Below are 14,047 nucleotides of genomic sequence, written 5' to 3'. Positions count from 1 at the left end.
TCATGCCCGTTGCTGGTTGGCTAACTAGCAACGGGGTCTTGCCAGCCAATGGAATTGTGTGATTACAAGCCAGGGGAATCCCATAAAAGAGGGCTCCCCTGGCCCAGAGAACCAGTCCGGATTTACCTTATGCCTTGCCAATAAACCAAGAGCTGACTGTCACTCGACTCGTGTCTTACTGCCTGCGCGATCTAACACTCAACTTTCCAGTGAAAATGTTTTTGATCAGTTTAGTGGGCAACTTTATGCAGCTTCCCTTGTGAACAGAATGTGGTGTCTGGAAACATCCTGGAATGGGACCAATTCAGGAGAGACATGAAGGGGGAAAAAGGGAGGGAAAGTAATATTAACAGATAATAGAAAAAGAGGAAGACGTTAGGACTGAAGTTGATAAGAGATTTCTAAAGACTACAGGTAGTTTTTTGTTCATGTGAACATGGAGATGCTGCAATGGTCATAAGTGTGAAAAACAGCCATAAGTCACTTTTTCAGTGCTGTACTAAATAAATGGTAGTAAGTCCTTGACTTAGAATTTAGAATAGAATAGAGCTGGAAGGGACCTTGGAGGTCTTCTAGTCCAGTCCCCCGCTTAAGCAGGAGAACCTACATCATCTCAGACAGGTGATTGTCTAGTCTTTTCTTAAAGATCTCCAGTGATGGGGCACCCACGATTTCTGAAGGCAAGCTGTTCCACTGGTTGATTGTCCTCACTGTCAGGAAGTTTCTCCTTAAATCCAGGTTGCTTCTCTCCTTGATCAGTTTCCAATCATTGTTTCTTGTCCTTCCCCCTGGTGCTCTGGTGAGCAACCTGACTCCTTCTGCCTTGTGGCAGCCCCTCAGATACTGGAATACTGCTATCATGTCTCCCCTATTTCTTCTTTTCTTTAGACTAGCCAAACCCAAGTCCCACAGCCGTTCTTCGTATGTTTTAGCCTCCAGGCCTTTGATCATCTTAGTTGCTCTTCTCTGAATTTTTTCTAAACTCTCAACATCTTTTTTGTGATACGGTGACCAAAATTGGCTGCAGTATTCCAGGTGTGGTCTTACTAGGGCTTTGTAAAGCGGTACTAGTCCTTCACGTGATCTTGATTCTGTGCCTCTGTTTATACAATCCAGGATTGTATTATTATTGAATCATTTTTGTTTAGTGACCATTCAAAATTACAACAGCACTGAAAAAAGTGACCTATGACCGTTTTTCACACTTAGGACCATCGCAGCATCTCCATGGTCACGTGATCAAAATTTGGACTCTTGGCAACTGGCATGTATTTATGACAGTTGCAGTGTCCCAACTTTATGACTTTCTGACGAACAATGTTAATCTGGGAAGTCAGATTCACTTAACAATTGTTTAACTAACAACTGCAGTGATTTACTTAATTGTCATGAAATGGGGCAAAACTCACTTAACAACTGTCTTGCTTAGCAATGGAAATTTTGGGGCTCAATTGTGGTTGTAAGCCGTGGTCTACTAGTACTCCAAAATGACATCCATTCAGATAAACTCTCTAGACTTGGTCCTCTAGAAGGCAGTGATGTTTTTAAAATTTTCTTCCACTTTGAAGGCTAGAAACTTATCTTTTTTTTATTGAAACTGAAGCTCTGTAAAACTGTTGATGTTTAGGCTGGAAGCTGATGGGAAAGGACATGGATTTGACTGCAATTAAAGAGTGAACAGTTTCTTTTTCCCACTCCCACTGCATTGCAGATCCAGTCTGGAGTTCACATAAATCTCTCCACTGCTTTGCTCTGTCCCACTTGGTTTGTTCTGTATTCTACACAGCTCCTTCATGGAGGAGATAATTAGCACTTGAGCTTGCTCAGTCAGTACTGCAGCCAAGTAAATGGGGGAAAGAAAAAGAAAGGATGGACTGGCTGCCACGTGCAACTGGATGGCATATGAGACCACGAGAGAAGAGAGCCAAGTAAATACTTCTTAAGGATCATAATTACAGCTTGCCCAGCAAGGAGTTCCCTACAGCTCAGTGGGGCACCTGCCCTTCATGTCAGAAAAAGGGCAGAGAAGATAGTGCGGAGAAAAGGGGAAGCAGCAAAACATACATACATTTCAGAACCCCTCAAAATATTAGTGAACTTAAAACAGCTTTTAAAAGTACTAAGATGGTGGGGGGGGAGAGGGAACTACAGTTTTTTGTAATTGATTTGCAAAATTGATATCCATTTACCCAGAGGTGAGGCCAAGTCTAAAATACTAGAATGTAAAAGCTTGGGGCCGGGAGTTGAATTAGGATAAAACTTAAAAAAAGAAAATATTTGAATTAGTTTTCCTCTACTCCAATGAAAAAACTGTGAGCTGATATCTGTTTAAGTTTGTGTATATATGTGAAAAATGTTAATTGCATTTTCTTTTCAGTGAGTTAAATATTTACACAAGTCATTCTGTAAACCATTTTTTTTCCAACCAATTACTGCAAACCTCCTAGCTTTAAGATTATCCAATTAATACTAATGATGCCAGCATTGCTAGTCAACATTGTTTACATGTGTTGCATGCAGACAATCTCAGATTCAGTTTTTAAAGTTGCTCAGTAGGGCTAGATATGATTTTATAATATTTCAGTATTGGTCCTTATTAGCAAAGGTGAACAACTAATGGGCAGTGTTTGTGTAAAATAGTTTCCTCCGTTTCTTGGAAAAATAAGAACTTGTCTCAATTTCCCATGAAAAGGAAGAATATACTTAGAACATGTTGGTTTCAATATCACAGGCTGCTGCAGAAATTCACCCATACAGTGATGGCTCAAATAACATGCTGTTGAACTGTTGGGTTCTTTGGGTTTCTCTGAGCTTACTTTTCTTCTGGCAAACATTTCCTTACCCACTAGATAACATCATCAGTGCATGGAGGAATGAAGTTTGCTGGTTGTTTATATATAGTAGCTTTTGCTTTCAGCCTTGACTAAGGCCTAGTATCTTCTTTGATTGCTCTTGTTCATCTTAATTGTTTTTTGGCATTCTCTGTGTTATTGTCTGGGCCAATATTATAGTTGCCAATTAACTACATTGTTTGCAGCCTTAGAAGCATTATTCATTATTAACCAATGAAAGCCAAGAAAACATAAGGCAGACAATTATTCATTTGACTGAACAGATACAGAAATAGAACCACTTCAAGGCAGAATAATGGCCTAAAGACTCTTAAAGAATGACTGAGCCATCACAACACTCCTAACAGACAAAGGACAAACTACAGTTATCATAGACAGAATATAGTACATCCAAAAAACAAAAGAACTACTGGATGACAAGGAAAACACAAACCCAATGAAGAAACCATTTATGTATTCATGCAGGTATGCCCAGCTCTCCAGGCATATCATTCTGGGTATTTTCATAAATAAAAAATAATTTAAAAATTGAAATAAAATCCAAAAGATGGTGACATGCAGAGGAAGAAACAGCCAACTCTCTCCTCCAGCTCGTAAAGATAAAAATAGACAAAAGCCTTCCCCCACCACCCCATCACTTGAACCCAAGGCCTGGGAAAGAGCCATGCTTTTAATGTTCATTTAAAAGCAGACAATGTTGGGCAAATCTTTGGAGAAAAGGAATGCTGTTCCAAAAGGCAGGTGCTGTGATAGACAGGGCCCTTCTCCTAATCCCTACTGCATGCCATTGTTCAATAGATGAGACCGGGAGAAAGAGAAAGCTTGGTGGCCATATAGGATGAGATTAGATTGGATCATACTTGAGTGGTCTCTCTATGCCCATGGTACTCCCCATGGTATACAAGGGAGTTGAGAGAGCTAAAGAGGGTTATGAGATGCCTAGCATACCACTGGCAAATGATGAGAATATGCTTGAACACAAGCCAGAGCCATTATTAGAGTCTATTTCCTGGCACTAGTGGTGAAATGTATTTCTGCCCAGTAGCCCTACTTCGGGTGACCTGGTCCCTCCTCAGAGGGAATAACACTGGGTCTCACCTGATGAAATTTCCCCCAGATAACTTTGCAAGATTTTGCCCCAGTAGTCTCTACTGGCTTTGCCCAAAGTTGGAGTCAATTGCAGACTTGATCAGATGAGCAGAAGCCATGGGAGACTGACAGCTCCTAAATTAATTAGTACTTACACCATTTAGGGATTTAAAGGTGAAAGCTAGTACCCTGAATTATACTCCGAAATCAAATGATAACCAGTTTATGAAACGTGGGTAATGGTCACGGTGTGACCCGCTCATCAATGTTTATGCCTCTGTGTTCAATACCAGCTGTAGCTTCTGAATGGTTTTCAAGGCCAACGCAGTAGAGTGTATTGGATTAGTCAACTGTGAGGTGACCAAGGCATGAGTGACTGTAAAAAACATCTCCTAGTTCAGGAAAGGGCGCAGCTGCACTTGTGCAAAGTTCCTACTGGCTACAACTGCTACCCGTATTTCAAGCAGGAGCTGTGAGTTCAGGTTATACACTAGATCCAAACAGAATAATGTGATCCTTCTGAAGACCAGAGATGGGATATCCCCAACACCAGAGGCTCAAACACCCACAAACACTCAGCCTGAGGTTCTTCCTCTCTATTCAAAAGCTCAGTGCCTCCATATTGATAATACTTTAACCCCAATAAACTATTTAAAAAAAGGAAATAACCAAATGTCAAGGACAGGGGCAAACAGCACTACGTCCATCACGTATTCTTAACCAATATCTATTGAAGCGGGAAGTGGCATCAAGTACACAGGAACAATTAAAGAACAATCAATATCACATTCAAACAGCAATCAAGAAAGAAATAATGCCCTAGTCAAGACAGATAGCACAAGCAAACACACACATACACACACACACACCAGCAAATTTCACACTCCCATGCATTTGCGATATTATCTAAGCAAGCTTGAAGAACGCCAAGAACCTAAGATCTAACACTTGCTTTTGGACGAGACATAGAATTTGTCACTATCAATTAATACTGCACGCCCATGATTTTATAATTGCATCATTGTGACATGAAATGCTGAAGTAACAAAACAGACACCAGGTACACATTTTACTGAAGTGCTGAGTTACTGTATTGGCTTATAGGTCTCCTTTTAGCAAGCTAGGCATGCGTTCTATCAATGGGCCTACCTATATTAAATGGATAAAGTCCAGATTCTACCTTTATGAGAAGCAGAAAATGAAAACTGTGTATAATTCAAATAAATGTATAATTTCAATAAAGGACAAATCCATACAAATGACTCAAAGCTTGCTTCAGAAGCATCATTTTGATTGAAACAAGTGTACCAACTATATGTCATTTATATAGATCTGAAAATTTGAGTAAAATATATAGTGAAAACTGGCAGTCTTTCTTGATCAACTTCTCTGATTAAAAATGATGCTACTTATACTGACCACAATGCAGGGCAGATACAGATAGTGCTTGACTTACGACCACAATTAAGCCCAAAATTTCTGTTGCTAAGCAAGATAATTGTTGAGAGAGTTTTGCTCCATTTTATGATCTTTCTTGCCAAAGTTGTTATGTGCAGTTGCTAAATCAGTAACATGTTAAGTGACTTTGACTTCCCCATTGATTTGCTGGTCAGAAGGTCACAAAAGATGACCATATGATCCTGGGACACTGCAATTGTCATAAATATGAGACAGCTGCCAAGTGTCTGAATTTTGATCATGGGGGTACTGTAATGGTCATAAGTATGAAAAATGGTCATAAGTCACCTTTTCACTGCTGCTGTAACTTCAAACGGTTATGTAATGAACGGTTGTAAGTAAAAGAATGTATGTGAAAAACAGAGAACTGATTGCACCTCTTCAAACAGAGATGTATCCTGGCAGTCCCATTATTTAATTTTTAATTGTCCTTACTCTTGCTAGAATCAAATTCCAATTTCCATCTCTACCTCGTAACCCAATTTTAATATTATTATATGCCAGTGCTGATGCCATCTTTTCTGTATTCCAAGCAGGGATGTGATGAAATCTCCATATACTAGCATCAGAATTTTAACCATACAAAACCTAAGGAGATTGTATTTACTAATCTCCAAAGTGGGTACAGTATGTACATATTTTGACAGTAAAATCGAGCTGGTCATGCATGTACTCTTGAAATGCTCTATTTCACCCTGGAGGACAAAGTTAATTTCTTATCTAATGATAAATTATCAGGACTGGTCCCAAAAGACAATTGCCTTTCCTATTAAATGAGCCAGACCATGAAATCTGTACCAAAGTGGCTAAATTCTCTGGTATTGCACTGGCAGTGAGAAACCAGTGGGTCTGAAGATAATGCAAGTATGGTTAGGCTATTGCTGTGAATAGGATTTTTAATCCCAGATGCTTTCCTTCCTTCCTTCCTTCCTTCCTTCCTTCCTTCCTTCCTTCCTTCCTTCCTTCCTTCCTTCCTTCCCTCCCTCCCTCCCCCCCTCCCTCCCTCCCTCCCTCCCTCCCCATAACTGTAAATTGTCTAATAATTTAACACAAACACCCAGATGTTTAGGTAATAGTCTTATTTTTCAAATAAAAATTCAAATTTTACTCCATCAATTCCTCCTCTTTTAGGTGTGGGTACCAAAGCTGAAAGTTCTGGAATCATTTTAATTATCCTCTAAACACAGGATTATGTTGATTCACATCTACTGTAAATCTGCTGTGTGACATCTGCTTATGCTAAGTGTCTTTGACGGGAATAAGCATAGAAGAAGCCTAGCTCAGGCAAGGTCCTTGGTTGCCATAGCAGCTCCCTGAAAAGCCAGGAGAATTTCGGGCCTACCCCCCTCCCCTGCATCCCCAGCCCAAAGCAGAGTAATAGGGCAAGAGATAGAGACAAGCTGATATGGCTTTCCAAAATAGTTTCTGCATAATTCCTAGTCAGTTTCCCAAGAAGATAGTGATCTGGCTTAGCTAGACATTCCTGCTTCTTAAAGTGAGAGGGGACAAGTTTTAGGGAGGGCCCCACTTTCTTAGAAATAGGGTTGAAGGGGTATTAGAACAAACAAACAAAAAATGTCCCACCCACTTCTTTCTTCAGTGGGTGGGACACTTTTGGTTAAATGCATGCGAGACACCCTTTTTTGTTCTAACCCATTCTTTTTCAGTCTCTCTCTCTCTCCCTGCATTGTATTTACCCCAACTCAGTTGACTACAAGTAGTCCTCGACTTACAACAGTTTGTTTAGTGGCCGAAGTTACAATGGCACTGAGAAAAGTGACATGGCATAGGTGTGACTTAGGTCACACCTAGAACAGTTGCAGCAACCTCATGGTCATATGATCAAAATTAACTTGGCAACTGACTCATATTTATGATGGTTGCAGCTTCCTGGGGTCATGTGATCACCATTTGCAACCTTCTGACAAGCAAAGCTAATGGGGAATCCAGATGTACTTAACAGATGTGTTACTAACTTAACAACTGCACCAATTCACCAGTGTGGCAAGAAAGGTCGTAAAATGGGGCAAAATTCACTTATCAAATGTTTTGCTTAGCAACAGAAATGTTGGGCTCAATTGTGGTCATAAGTCGAGGACTACTTGTAAAGGAAATGATAGATAGCTCTTACCAAAGGTCTGCCGTAAAAGTGTTGAAATTAGGTGGCATTAAATTAATCTGAGGGATTCACGTGGCATAGAAGCAAGGAAATCCAAGCTCAGTCCTATAGTTATGCTAAACTACTTGCCGTCCTTCACCTCTCTTCCTCTCTCACACTATTAGCAGCAGCAACAATAGAAAAGAACCATAAAGTAAATTAAGAGAGCATAAGCACTTTAGAAAAGACAAATCTCAGGCTGTTTTGTAACAGGTTGGGTCATTAGAATCATGCCAATCTGAAAATATTCGTAGCCGTGATAAAGTCTTTCCTGTGCTCCCTATGGATTACTGCCTTTGGAAAATGAATCCCAGCTTCCCACAGGGTATTTCATAAGTGTACAGCCTGTTCGTATGATTTAAAAGTAAAAAGAGTACATAATTTCGATTGGACATCTTATGGTACAGTATATTATTCTTAACAGGTGACAATGAAACTTACAAGAGGCAATGTATTACTTATCTACTTAATTTATTTAGTTTTTCTACTGGATTGCTTCTCTTGGCTCATGGTGATTTACAATATTACAGAATAAGTCCATCAGTCACATGGATGCAACACAATAGATTACACAAGCAGCCAGGTCTGCCGTTTGTATTCAAAGCCTGACAAACAGGATTTTTATGTATTAAGCAATTCAAAGGGTCTGTTATAAAGAAGCGGTTAACTGATTGCTTTATTTGAATGATAGACTGTCTGTATAACTTTAAGCCTTTTGTTTTAGGCACGAATGAGTACTTTAAACTGATTGGCTGCCGCCTAGTGGTGGTCCGTATAAATATAAGTCAGGTAGCTGCTAGATCAGGGGTGTCAAACTCAATTTCATTGAGGGCCGCATCAGCATTGCCGTTGCCCTCAGGGGGCCGGGTGGGTGTGGCCAGGGTGGGTGTGGCCTACTGGGTGGGTGTGGCCAGCTCTACATCGTTCGCGTCAAGGGTGCCTGTGGGGGCCTGGGCAGGAGTGGGATAGATCTGAGGGTCTCTGGCAGAAGGGGGTGAGACCAAGTGCCAAGGCATGGTCCACTGGAGGAGCCTCACTGTTCCTCTCAGGCCATGCGGGGGGGGGGCTTATGGAGCTAAGACTGAATACATTTCAGCATAGATGGCCACCACAAAATTGTACATTGGCTCCCGGCTGGCCTGGGCCAGGGCCAAGGCAGAGGGGGCCGTTCCCTCACTGTTTCCAGGATGGCTTTGCGGGCCACAGGAAACCACTTCGCGGGCTGCATCCGGCCCCTGGGCCTTGTGTTTGACATGTCTGTGCTAGAGCTTGCTTCTGTGAGAACCTAATAAAGAGCTGTTAATTCAACCTCGTGTCTTCAATGCCTTGCTGTTCCCACTACACAATAAGGATGACCTTCACAGGTTGGCAAAATGCAAGCAAAGTGGGGACTCCCCTAACCTTCAATTAACAGTGAGAACAATTAACCAGTGGAATGGCTTGCCTTCAGAAGTTGTGGGTGCTCCATCACTAGAGACTTTTAAGAAGAGATTAGACAACCATCTGTCTACAATGGTATTGGGTCTCCTGCTTGAGCAGGGGTCAGACTAGAAGACCTCCTAGGTCCCTTCCAACTCTGTTATTTTGTTAGCATGGGGGCCACCACTGAGAAGGCTGTCTCTGAGTTCCTTCTCCTTAAACTTTACACAGGGTGAAGACCTTCAGCAGCCCTCCTTTGGATGAGTTCTCTGAGTGGGCTGATTCTGACCAGGAAAGATGATCCTGCAAGTTCAAGGGTGTGAAGTCATGTGATATTTTAGAGGCTAAATGTTGGACTCTGAATTGATCCTGGAAGTGTATCTGTATCAATGCAGTGACCTCACCACAGGTCTAATGCCAATCTTTTCTGTTAGCCTTCTGAACCAATTGCAGCTCCTCAGTTATTTTCCATGGCAGCCACTTGCAAAGAATGCTGCAATACAGGTAGACCTCAACTTATGGCCACCACTGAGGCTGGAATTTCCATTGCTAAGCAAGGTGGTTGTTAAGTGAGTTCACCTGACTTTATGACCTTTCCTATCATAGTTGTTAAGTGAATCACAGCAGTTGTTTGTTTATTTATTTGTAAAATTTATTGGCCAACCATCTCAGCTCTAGGTAACTCTGGGCAGCTTACATGAGTCATGTGGCAGTTAATTAGAATATGGCCTACCCCATTGACTTTGCTTGTCAGAAGCCAGCTGGTTATAAGTCATTTTTTTCCAGTGCCATTGTAACTTTGAACAGTTGCTAAACAAATGATTGCAAGTTGAGGACTTCCTGTAATGTATATGCAAGGTGTTGAGAGCACAAGTCACCATGTGCTTGTTCCTCCCAAATGAAACCTTCATACTGGCCTTGCTCCTTCAACATTCAGCGGCAGGTAACATGGCACTGTGGTCACAAAAGGGAGGGTAAACATTCCTTCTTCACGGGAGAAGTAGTGAGTTCTTCCTTTCAGGGGGAGCTTGCCTGACCCACAAAGGTAGAAGGGCTGTGTCCAAACTGTCTTCAAAGTGTTCCCTTGGGGGCAGGATCTGAGTTAACCAGCATAATTTTCTAAGTCTCACACAGTCATGAGGACACAGGTAAAGCAAATAATTTTTTTTTTCATGTGGACTCTTCTTGATGCATCGAGAGAAAGTCCAAGAAAAATAAATTTAGTGCAAACCTATACACATTCTGATTTGAAAACTGCAGTAATGGAGTGTTTGATAGCTTTCTCTGCCTCTCCTTTTTCTTAAAGAACACAGAGGACTTTTCCTCCTCGTTCCAGCAAATTACAAAATAGATTATCTGAGAAGAGAAATGTAATCAGAAGCTGAACAAAACAGCTCATCAATAACTCTGTTTCTCTTAATTTCAGGGTAAGAACAAAGCAAAATGACTAGTCATACAAATGCTGGACTACCTGGGAGAATGTATTAATTTAGCCATTCCATATGTCCATTTGTGCTTCCTCCCCCCCCCCCAAACCATGGTCCTTGTTATGCAGAGCTGATGCTAAGCCTGTTGCCAAGAATTTCCTTTTCAATTTGTGTGATGCTTTGGGTATAATTTCATAAACCAAGTGTTGAAAGAAAAATCTTCATCAGGGTCCAGTCCAAGCTGGGAATAAACAAAACAGAGACTGCTTTAGAAAGAAGGTTGTAGTTTATTGAAGAGCAAAACCATAAGACATAAGGTTCTGGAGCAGCTGACCACATGTTGCTGGGAGTGGTGGGATTTTATACCTTCTTGGGCTTTTGTGTTTGGAGTTGTTCCTGTTCCTGTGGCTTTGTATTTCCTATGTCATGTACTTTGACCTGAGTCTGAGCGTGCCCTTTTTGTATTCTGATGGTGGTGGGTTAATCCTATTATGTCCTAAAGGTCATGTCCTGCTTTCCTGGGGCTGGGGCTGATGGCTACGTCCTGTGTTGGATGGGTGAGGGGTTGCTGGTTCTAATCCTATCACTCTGCTATTGTCAGCTATCAGTTTTGCTCCAAGGGATTTCAAAAGATCCTGTCTTGAATGGGTTTCTGCAGGCAGTATGTGCTCATGAATGGGACCTCAGACTTTCTGAATGGGATTATCAAATCTGAATTTCTACAGACCTGGCCTCTGCCTATTTTCTGCTTGGGGCTATTAAGAAAAACTGGGCCTGCTTTTCTGCCTTTAAGATCCTTTGGGGAAATAAAATATTCTGCCTTTTTAATATTCCCCAAAATATTTCTTTCTCTGGGGGTGTGTGTTTGACTTCCCACACAAGCATTCTGTCATCTTTTGAATTTATTCAAGCCACAACTCTTGTCAATGTCTCTTACAGCTTTCCATAAGGCCCAGCATAGATATTCATTCTGCAACCTCCAGAATTTCCAGCCAGCATTGGTTGCAACATCAAGAATATCGTAACTAGAAGGCTTTAGGTTGGGGACAGATGGTTAGCAAAATATTTATTTTCTCCTCTTAAAGTAAAGGTTAAAAATGAGGAAGAAGGGAAGTGCAAAAGGCACAAGATAGTCCTTTTCCAGAATACAGAATGCATAAATAATAGAGCCAATGAATGCCTACAGATTGAGTTCTGGAATGCAAACTACTGTTGGCCTGTCTGATAATTTAAGGGGAAAAGTGTTACCAAAAATTATGTAGGTTGGTGAGGGCCCTTTTATAGTGAGTGGCTGCCTGTGATACAATTGTTGTAGGCGAGATTGTTCTTCTATGAAAGCCAAAAATCAGGAGGAGTTCGGTATAGGCAATCCTTGACTTGAGCCCAAAATTTCTGTTGCTGAGACATTTGATAAGCGAACTTTGCCCCATTTTACGACCTTTCTTGCCACAGTTGTTAAGTGAATCACTGCAGTTGTTAAGTTAGTAAGACAGTCATTAAGTGAATCTGGCTTCCCCACTGATTTTGCTTATCAGAATTTTGCTTGTCACAAAAGATGATTACATGACTTCTGGGACACTGCAACTGTCATAAATCTGAGTCAGTGGCCAAGCATCTGAATTTTGATCACATGGCCCTGGGAACGCTGCAACGGTCATTAAGTGTGGAAAACAGTCATAAGTCACTTTTTTCAGTGCTGTTGTAAGTTCGAACGGTCACTAAATGAACTGTTGTAAGTTGAGGACTATTTCCTTTTCAGACTAACACATTTTATTAAAAGATGTACATGTTTATAATATCTTTCTATTAAAAGGGATAAATTTGAATGATCTATGTGTGCATCAATAGAGACAGAGATCATACATGTGCTCATGCATACCGGCATAAAGCCCAGCTCGAAGACTGATTGTATCATTCTGTTATTCTCCGGGTGATGCCTTTTCGCAAAACTTACACGGTACTTTAACAAAACTTTCAGCCTTTGCAGAGAGCAAACCTAAATTGTTATTAAAGTCAGTAGCAGTGAACATTAGCACCAATGCATCATTTAAAACTTACATTATAATTCAGCTTCCCTAATTTTATACATTTGCAGTTGGTTTCCGGAAGCACTGCTTCTTTTGCATCTGGTGGTAAACATTGATCATTTACCAGTGGATTAGAAGCCAGCCTCTGTCCTACTCCAGAAAGAGCAGTGAGCTATTTTGCATATCCCGTGACATATCATTGAGCAGATGTACGGCTTCCCCAATGCATTGCTTTGGCAAGTTTTTGCTATTCTATCTCCAAGTAAAGATGTTATAACTCCATATGACTAAAATACTTTGAAAGATTCAAAATATTTGATAAACTTAAGATTGGGATTTTATCTTATTTCTCCAGCTTTGAAGAAGGAGGCATTGGTTTATATGCACTATATCAGCAACAACAACAAAAACAATTTTATAGGTTTTTGCATATGTTTGGAGACTGGAATGCTGTTGCTGATCCAATGAAAGATAAGAAGATTTCTTTGAAAGTATTGACTTAAGAGTGAAGAAAGTGAAGAAAAAACTTAAGTGTAAAATTTAAGAGAAAATTTATATAAGATGTTTTATAGATAATATTTAGATCTTTAAAAATTGTCTTGTATGTATTTTAGTTTACAGCTTAAATGTTGGAGGTGGATAGATTATATTCAGAGAAAGTATGGAATGAATAAATATCATATAGTTTTTGAGTAGATATATTGTTTTTACTTATTGTTATTAGAGTTAAAGTATGTAAATATTGATTGTATTATGTTTGTTTAGTTAAATTGTAATTTAGATATGGAATGGGATGTGTTTTAATCCTGTATTTGGTTCCGGGAAGTCCAGGGGGGGAGGGGGGAAAGGGATTTCTTATGTATAGTTATATTTTGGTATACTAGAATGGTAGTGAGATATAATGTATTTATTGAAGAAAGGAGGCTCGGTCGACCTCCAGGACCACATCTGAAAGAGGAGGAGAGAAGGATGTGTAGGGTAGAGTTGTTGAGAGGGTGGAGAGGAAGAAGGAAGGAGGAGGAGGGAAGTAGGTAGGTTAAGAGAGGGTGAATGTGGTCCTGGGAGGCTGCTGAGCATCTTGGAATATGAGGTTTTTATGTTTTTTATTTTTATTTTTTATTAATGTATGCCATAATTGTATCTATTTGTTTTTTAAAAAAATTAATAAAAGTTTGATTAAAAAAAAATGCTTAGGGCAAAAACAGATACAATGCTTGATGATCTTTCTGAAGTAAAGTACTGTGGCAGACAGTCGAAATTATTAACTTCATGCCTTTTACAACCTCTCTCTAAAATAAGAGGGAAAAACAGCAAGCACCATCTTGGGTGTATTGAGAAACAGAAATATTTTACCAACTATATTTGGGGTGGAGGTCAGAAGCTGAGGGAAGGGAGTCTTAATATGTTGCTATGGTAAACATGACAAAGTCGCGCGGATCCGAGAAGGCTTGGACTCCGACTGGTCGGCCCAGGGGGAGGAGACAGAAGCAGGTCTTGAGACGGTTGAATGGGAGGAGTTTGACTCTGTTTCGCCCGAGGACGTGGACAGGGTCCTGGGGAGGCTCAATGCAACCACATGTTTGTTGGATCCATGTCCCTCCTGGCTGGTACTGGCAG

This window comes from Protobothrops mucrosquamatus, unplaced genomic scaffold, assembly GCF_001527695.2.
Source record: "Protobothrops mucrosquamatus isolate PMUCROS unplaced genomic scaffold, P.Mucros_1.0 scaffold140, whole genome shotgun sequence".
Lineage (NCBI taxonomy): Eukaryota > Metazoa > Chordata > Lepidosauria > Squamata > Viperidae > Protobothrops > Protobothrops mucrosquamatus.
The sequence above is the reverse complement of the archived record's forward strand: the minus strand, read 5'-3'. Positions refer to the sequence as shown.